Genomic DNA, 9,468 nt, shown 5'->3' with positions numbered 1-9,468 from the left:
CGCTCCGAAACGATTTTGGAGAAAATTAATGAAGCTGCATTTAAAATAACAGTCAAATTATTCATAACAAACCATTTTGAGGCTGTCAATACCTTTCATCTAAAAATTTAATTCATATTGATGAAGAATGCAACACTTTTTTACTAACGTTTTTTTATTGCTTCAAATTAATACACTATGTTGACACTCAGAACTCTCGGGATTTTTCATATTTAATGCACTGAGATAGAGTTATCTCCCGTATTTTCTTTGATGAACAATATATAGCAAATTTCCAATGAAAATTTACACGTATTTCTATTATCGTTTCTAAACATAAACTAAAGAGCCTCCCGTGATTTAGTGAGAATGTAATGCGCATGCACAAGATAGTAAAATCCAAAAAATCCAGATGATTTCCGGATTTTTTAAAGGAATTTTCGCTGATTATTAGTTAGCGAAGCTTGATTAAGAAAAAATGAAAACAAATTGGTAATCTTCAAGTACCAATGGTGTTTAGAATATATGAAACAAAAGACAGTACTACTCCGATTTCTCGGTTTAGAGCCCATAAATTGAGTCTATTATTTTAATAGTAGTATAGATAGATAGAGTCATCAAGGTGAAAAGTAAAAAAAAATGGCTATCAGTGTTGAACTATATTATTTAAATCAATGTGTTATCATCTAGAAACATATAGAAAAAAAGAATATGTTAAATAACAGTGTCAAAAATATTGAATTACTTTATAACATGGTATTTTGAACGTTTATAAAATCAAGTGCAATAAAGAGGTGTCTTTTTTATGAGCTATTCGAAAAGCTGAGAAACACGCCAAACATCTGTTTAATTCTAATAATTTAAAGCCTATTTTGGAAAAAAGCGACTCAGAGGTTGATATTACTCTAGATATTATGATACTTGGATGCTATGGGAAAAAAACGAAAAATACTGCTTTAATTTCGAAATTATAGTCTTTATCACATTTACAATGTACAGAGATATATGATAAGATGAAATGTAGATTGTTCGAGGAGACAATGTCATTCAGTATAAAAATGTAAACATTCAAGCGTATAAAGTACAGGCGTCAGTTTCTATTTGATAATAGTTCACCCTAGAGAATAATAATAACAGTGTTGTTGTTATTATTACCAGGTATGCTATGTGGTATTTACAGAACAAGTACCTGTGTAAGAAAGCTAAGTACAATTAAATGTCTAAATACTAAAATTTGACCACTAAGTACCCTTTACTCCAGCACATATTTCAAATTTTTAAATTCAAATTCAAAGATTTGTAGAATACAATATCAATCCTCTTGCTTCAAACATGAGAATTTTAACAATAATTCTTCAGTTACTCCTACAGATGACCATACATGTAGCTATGACAGAATAAAATAAATGATTAACAAACAGCAACACTACACTTATTAACTAGTTACAAACCATTTTGGTTAAATTAAATGATAAAAATCTATTTTAAATATTAATATATGGTAAATATCTTTTTCATGTTGTATACGTTATGTTGAAATAATCTTTCGTTGCGGGTCCCTCATTAAAGACTATCCAAACAAATTCGTCCGAGCAGATGATTTTTTTCCTTAGATAACAGAAAAGTAAAATTTGATTTTTTTTTCTAAAATTATTTGTAGCTATATAAATAATCTATCAGAAAAAAATTAAATTAACTTTCATTTCTTATCAGGAAGTTCGAACAAACCTCATCACATAATCAACATATGAGCAAAATGACAAGAGGTGGGAATCTTGATATCCTCGGGATAGCCCAGTATAGCAAAGTCAGAATTCGATTTCATTGAACATGTTATCTACTGTGACTCGGCTCTCAATAATATTCGTCTAATCTATCCTTGAATTGGTGTAATTATCAGAAGAATATGCCCAGGGCTTGACGAGTTTTGTATGATTTCGGAAAAAATGTTTTATGGCATAAAGCTTTATTTTTCTGCGGCATGTCCCTACTTAGCTCAAAACAAAATGAACCATGAGTCTTTGGGTTGTATCAGATACATTAATTTTTAGATAATGATAAAAATAAGAAGTTTAATGTTGGGATTAAACATGTTTTATTGTAATCTAGTACAGTTGGTAAGGCACATTTACGAAAAAAAATTTAAGAAAGTTCAATTCTTAGCAAAAAAGTAAGTTAAGATATGTCTGAAGTTGTTCTTAGATTAAGCCAATTCTTAGGAACATAATTTGGTAAGGATAATTTCAAGAACTGCATTTAGACTAAGACTTAAAAATACTTTCTTGAGTTGTTTCTAAGTCCCAAGTTCGCTTCATGTAAAGGTCTGCAGCAGCAGACATGCTTACAAAAAAGTCTTAAGATTCTTCTTTAAAATATTCCTAAGGCAATCTTTGACAAATTGATTAATGTCTATTCTAAGTCAAACTTAAACGTAAAATAAAAGCTGTACTAGAAATATTCTAAACTAAAATGTCATAAATCATTTTAAATATACATTTGTAGATACAACACTTAAAAGCCATTTTAAAAGATTCTAATACTTGAATCAGTAAGATAAAGACGTTCAAATAAGAAAAAAAGATCATTTACGTGTGTACAAAAAGTGAAATGAATATAATATTTTTGATAGATGCAATTAATATTGATTGAAATACGTATCTTTTTAAACTAACTTGTTCTTGTATTTTATTTGATTACATTGTTTACATTCATAATCTTCAAATATATCTTGTAGTTCGTTTCAAACAATAGTAGATCATTCACTTGTACATTTCATTACAAATGTTTACAAATATCTTAAAATCGCATTTAGACGTTTGAATACATACGCTGCAGTTATCAAAGTAAGCATGTTTATCATTTCAATGGATATCAAGAAATATTTCTTTAGTGTATTCGTACTCACTCCTCCAGATTTTTTTCAATCAACGGACGTCCTAATAATCCTTCGGTTCAAGGATTAGAGAAAGAAACCTATTAAATCTTGTTGTCGTGTCAAACACATCACGATGTCGAAGCAATCCTTCGGTGCGGATTCCACACCAGAGACAAACCAAACAAAGTGATATAGCGCGGTTTAATTTAGTGGACTTCTTGATAAATGAGATTTCAATTACTTGGCAGCCAAAACAATATTCTACAGAGCATGGCTAGCGATTCTCGCTGATTCTGTCCGTGTTAAATCAAACCTATACAGTGATTATTGACGATGAATAGTATCAGTCATTGATCATGACCCACGCATTCTACGCGAACTAGAAATTGAGATCAAAATACTTCAGCCACCTGGGACATGCCCCCCCCCCTCCTTCATTTGCCTTGAAAATAAAAAAAAAACCTCTGGACTGAAACACGATCTTTTCTTATTTTAATAAACTTATATGCAAAATTATTTATTTGTTAACACAAATGAAAAGGGGTGTCCTTGCTTAAATTCTCTGTGCAAAATACAACACCAAGGTTGCACAATACGAAGTGAAGCCACCATCATATCTGCCAGAAGTCTTGTTGTGGGATTAAGACGACAAGCTACCAATCACCCACTTGAGGTCTTCTGTAGGAAATAATTACTTATACGTAACATCTATACTGCCTCTTCTCGATTAACAATAAAACAACCGCTGTTACACGATCTGTGACTTATAAGTGACACACTATTCACCGAAGTCATTGAAATTGACCTACATGCATTGTCCACTTCAGATATTACATCATAAGTTAAAGCGTTATATGCTAGTTTATCTACTTAAATTCGAAGTGCCTTAAGAGATACGATGATTGAACTGTTGCGGTTTATATTGTAGCATGACACATACCTAGTCTAGGAGAAAAAGCGTGCTGTGTAACAATAATATTCAATTACGTAGACAAACCTTTGGACTTTTTTTCAACACAATATTTCTTGGGTCATGCTTTTATTCATTTTCAAACTTAAAGGTTATTTGGTACACATATACTAGACAAACAAAACAATATTTTAAAAATAATACACATTCAACATTCAAAATTATTTATTTGCATGCAGTGCCAAGAGACGTTTGCTAGTGTAAGAAATGTCATATTTACAATCATGATATTTTTGTTCTGATTACAAAAAATATTCATTAAAAATGTTTATCGACGTTTGGAAAATTCATTAGTGATGGTGTTTTTGTTGGGTTTTTTTTTTGTTTTTGGTTTTGTTTTTTTGGGGTTGTTTTTTTTTTTTTTTTTTTTTTTTTTTTTTTTTTTTGCTTCTTGAATTTATAATTTATTATTTTTTAAACATTCATCTGGATACGTACGTCTGTTCTAAATTAAGGCTTAATTCTTTTGCTGTCAATAAATCTGAATTTAATTCAACCTTAGTTGGTTAAATATTCCTTTAATTATATATATATTATTCTTCGCTTCACCCAAATTACTTACAATGTTTTGTTGCTATTCAATTTTAAACCTCTGCAGAGATTTGAGCAAATTTCGACGCTGCCATTTTGCTCTGCTCCAGACATAACAATGTGACGTCAATATTCAAAGGGCAACTACTCTAATTTAAAAATAATTCCAAAGGGCAACTACTCTAAATATTTTAAGGACTTACTGTACACGATTTCTGTGTTAAATAATATGATATATCGAGATGAATAGGTGAGGCGGCGCGCGGCAAATGACGACCATATATGAGGCAATCACGTGCCATGTTAATCCAATGAAAGTGTGACATTTCAGTCCGAGGGAAAAAAAAATAAAAAAATATATATATATATATATATATATATATATATATATATATATATATATATATTTATATATATATATATATATATATATATATATATATATATATATATATATATATATATATATATATATATATAAGCTTTTCTTTTTCTTAAGAGTAAAAGTACATGTAATAGTTAATCATTCACGAAGCCGTAAAATGAAGATCATATTATTTTGTTTTTGTGATCCCTTGTCGTCGAATTATTGATCCTCGACACACCGTGACATTGAATTTTTATGACATTACGTAATAACATGGCAATTTCAATTCATTGTAAAACTGTAAATGTCACTAAAATTGGGTGTCTATCTCTATATATCTGTGGTTATAACTTCGGTCTACTACCCCACAGGTCCCGAGTTCAAATATAACAGGTACTTTTGTTTTTAAAATTTGAATTTTCCCCAAACTTGAACATCAAGTCAAATGCATTCATGAATCTGTAAGGAATACAAACATTTACAGAGTGTGTTGAGGTCCCATAAAACAACCTTTCAAACGGTATAATTAAATTTGTTGATCTAATATTTACATCGACAATGACTTATCTTAAATAGTAATACAATGTTTTTCCTTTAGTTTAAATCTTTAACATAATATAAATAGCACCACCACAATAATCAATTTTGTTTAAATATATACATAACATAGATCTATGCTTCATTCATTTTATTTTATTTTCACGTATTGTTACAATCATTATAGTTCCTGATATGTACCTTGCATTGCCAGAAAATTTAATTATTCTGACTGGAAACGGTACTTTGTCTTACTTAATGTGCATATCGAACACTCGTGCAGTTCCCATAGAGTGCTCAATGCTTTCTTAACATAATAGCCCAATCACTCTTATCCAAACTTTAGTAAACAGGCGATGATTTATCCAGATAGGTTACACCCTGTAATGATATTTCGCTTTTTCCCCATAATTATATTTTTCATTTGTGCTGTAAACTATTTTATGTGTATTGTAAACTAATTAATTTGTATTGCATGGTTATCATTTGTATTGTATCTTAAGGATTGTTTATTTTGGTCTTTAACGAAGGATTTCATTGGTTATATAAAACCTTAATCGAATTGGGTAGTGCTAAGGTGTTTAGATGGTTTACATAAATTCATCTGTCTTAGCTTCTTTGACCGATTTTTATATACTACGATATTTTTCGGTAGATCAATTCTAATAGAAGTAACTGCTGTGAATGGACCGACAGTTTTTTGAACGATGCTTTATCCATTAGACAGTAATAAGAAAATAAGAAATGTCCGATAACTCTTGATTGTAATAGTGCCATTCTGCATTCATGTCTGGAATTCTGTTATAATATACTGTGGAATCATTATATTTATTGGTGGTTAAATTTTTGTAGATATTGTGGGTAACTCTCATCCACGAATAAACATCCTCCACGAATAAATAAATAATGGCTGAAAATCATATTTCTTAATGTAGGTTTATGAGAATAACAAAATTACGTCGCAATCAACATGTAAAATTTAAACAATCCACGAAAATTGGCCCCCATGAATTTTTATAATTCCACAGTGTTCATTGTATATTAGATTAACAAGCAAAATTTCAAATGATGACAATACTTAAATAGGAAAACTAATAAGACACTCAAAAGTTTAAACAAAAATATGTACACAGATCATATGCAGCATGCAGATTAATATTTCATTGTTTTTAAAACATGTCAATTAGCGTAATAACACTTCATCTTCGAAAACCCTTCCGGGTGTAATAGAGGCGATACCGACTGTGAGTTTCCGACGATGCTTAAATTAACTACAACAAGTGGGAAAAAATTACGCCCGGAGACATCTAAGTATGATTAACCTATCCAAAAAAGGCTAAGCCAGATTCTACACACCTTACCAATACCCAGTCCATAAAGGATAATAGCAAATCAAAGAATTCCTTTCGAAACAAATGAAAATAAACAATCTTTATGATACAAAACAAATGAAAATTTCTGCAATACAAATAAATACGTGTACACTACAAATGAAACATTTTAAAAAACAAATAAAATTTACACAATACAAATGAAAAATTACACAAAAGTTATACAATACAAATTAAACTTATACAATGCAAATTGAAAATTATGGAATACAAATAAAAATTATACAATGCAAAAAAAGTTTTAGAATACAAATAGAAAATTATACAATACAAACGACAATTTATGCAATACAAATGGAGAGGATCGAATATTTCAACGTTTGACAAATCATATTAGGTGATTTTTGAAATAGTTTTAATGAGTTTATTTTAAAGGTTACTCATTGGAACTTCCCGTACATCAGCTCTAATTTTTCTCCTTAGCGCATTTTAACCTATCTTATTTAACGTGTGCCTGGGATGCTATTATAAGGTGGTTGTGTAGCTATTAGAGTGATAATAGAAATTAGAAACTAATAAGGTAGTCGTCAAAGATTGAAGAAAAAAAATAATGCATTTTATATCTTTTTTTAATTGATGACTACATGTCAGCTTTTCAATAAGTTACCATTTATAAAGTTTATTTTGCAACATTTTAACAAAATCTGTAGCATGGTATCAAAAACGGTGCGCTCTTTGTACCGTTATCCATATGCCGGTTTAGTACTTTCCTGTGAGGGCAAACTCTCCTGTTCCGCTACACCACAACTCAAACACCATCAAAGGATTTACCACATCCCCTCAAAACCAAACCAATACCGAACCTTCTATTTAACCAACATATAATACGTCACTTCATTGTGTAACAGGGATCATTGTACTTTTGACCAGTCCTGTTTTAAAAATTGCACGAGTTACTGTTCATCATTTACTTCCGTTTCGTCGGTTGTACATGCAGTTGCTACCCAATCATTTCTTAGCAAGAAAAGAACCAAACATTTTGTTACTCTTTATCACCGACAAGGACAAATAAAAATGTTATTATACGTAAAAGCTTAAGGTTTCAATTGGTCAAGGTCATTTGTTTGTTTCAACATGAAGAAATGGTTACGTGACAGGGGACAGTTTTTGATATAATTCACTGCCAAGGGATGATTGTCTTTCATATATATTTTTATGGTATATTTAAATTTCTTTCTCAAATTGTTGAAGTTAGTCTACATTAAGTTTTGGTATTGTTAGGATGAAGTGGTTAAGTTTTGGTATTATCAGTGTTTTAATCCCAATCAATCTTCCAAATGTTGCAAGATTTCTTTATTTCCATTGCTTTATCAAACGGCTTACCTCTGATAATTTTGATGGGTAATTTCATTCAAATTAACAGAAAAATGTATACCAAGTAAATCAAAAGTGGGATTGTTCCAATCGAGCTTCCATCGCGAGTGGTGAAAAACTTCTTTTGAAAATTTCTTACTTCCGATCCATACCATTTTAGTGTTGAGAAATTAACTTTTAGACCATATATGCATGTAAAATAATCAAGTTCTCTTCAAATACCACCCATAGACTGAGGTGATCCATCAAATATTATTTTCGAAACTTTGTAACTAGATATTCCTCCGTTCCCATTCAGCTTAAATACACGTACCTTAAATTCACTCCATATAAAGCCAATCACCAATTCCTGAGGAAAATTACTAGTCATAATGTGTAAAATGTTCTACATAGTGGTTTTCCTGAGATTTCGTTTTTTCACATTTAGCCCGTTTTTCATGATTTTTCGGCTTATTAGACTTTCCACAGCTATTTCCCTGCAAAGGGTTGACCTAACGTACCATGTGCATGTCGGAAACTTACCGGTGTACAGTTTACTATGTCCCATCCATCGACTTTTCGTGCTTTTTTTTCCTACTGTCTGTAACCTGCAATTTTAATGTGTAAAGTCAAACAACACTAGGGGCCTATATAATGCATATCATCTTCAACAAGAGACATCCCTTTAACGAATGATAATCATTAAAAACCATTTCATGAATTTTAGCAACACTTATAAGCCTTCAGGAACACAAACTCTTAATTTAATAAAAATGATAGCTACCTTATATCAGTCCTTTTAAGAGAAAGAGAGAGAAAAATATATGGAGAACAAGCAAAAGAGCGTTGCTACTCTAGCTACTGCACTTGGAAACTTCTAGTTATATATCGATAGATATTTTGTTTCTTGTTTTAAAAGCTTTTAACAATTTAATTTCTTTGAAATATATTTGCACTTATAATGATATCATTTTGTTATTGTCTTTTTTTCCATCAATCAAATAATATATTTAAACGCAGTTTACATGTAGAAGAAAAATCGAAAACAAATGATACTTTTAAACATGATAATCCTTACACCAATCATTTTCGCAGGTTTTTTACATATACTATGGATACTAGTTAATGACACAATGTGCTTTGGTTGCCCAATAGTTGTAGTCAAGGACCTGTTTTAAGTGGTGAATCAACAAAGATTATATAACGAATTAGAAGATTCACCACAGCAAACCATGTCATCGTTTTTAACTTACAAGAGTCAATTTTCATGTTAAATATGCATGCTTCCTTATAGAAAACAAATCTGACATGAAAAGTGTTGAGGTCTTTTTTAATCATTGCGAATGCATGTCAAAAACCAGAAACAGGAAGATTAATATTTTTTCAACGAAATTGTGACTAACAATTTTTTTTAAAGAAATCTTTTGACGGAAAAACTAAATAGAACACTAAATTTTTTTTGGAAAAGTCTATTTCGGTGAATGATGCATGAATATAACACGAATATGTTTAACTCAATTATGAA

The sequence above is a fragment of the Crassostrea angulata genome, chromosome 4, assembly GCF_025612915.1.
Source record: "Crassostrea angulata isolate pt1a10 chromosome 4, ASM2561291v2, whole genome shotgun sequence".
Taxonomy (NCBI): domain Eukaryota; kingdom Metazoa; phylum Mollusca; class Bivalvia; order Ostreida; family Ostreidae; genus Magallana; species Magallana angulata.
Note: the sequence above shows the minus strand (reverse complement) of the source record.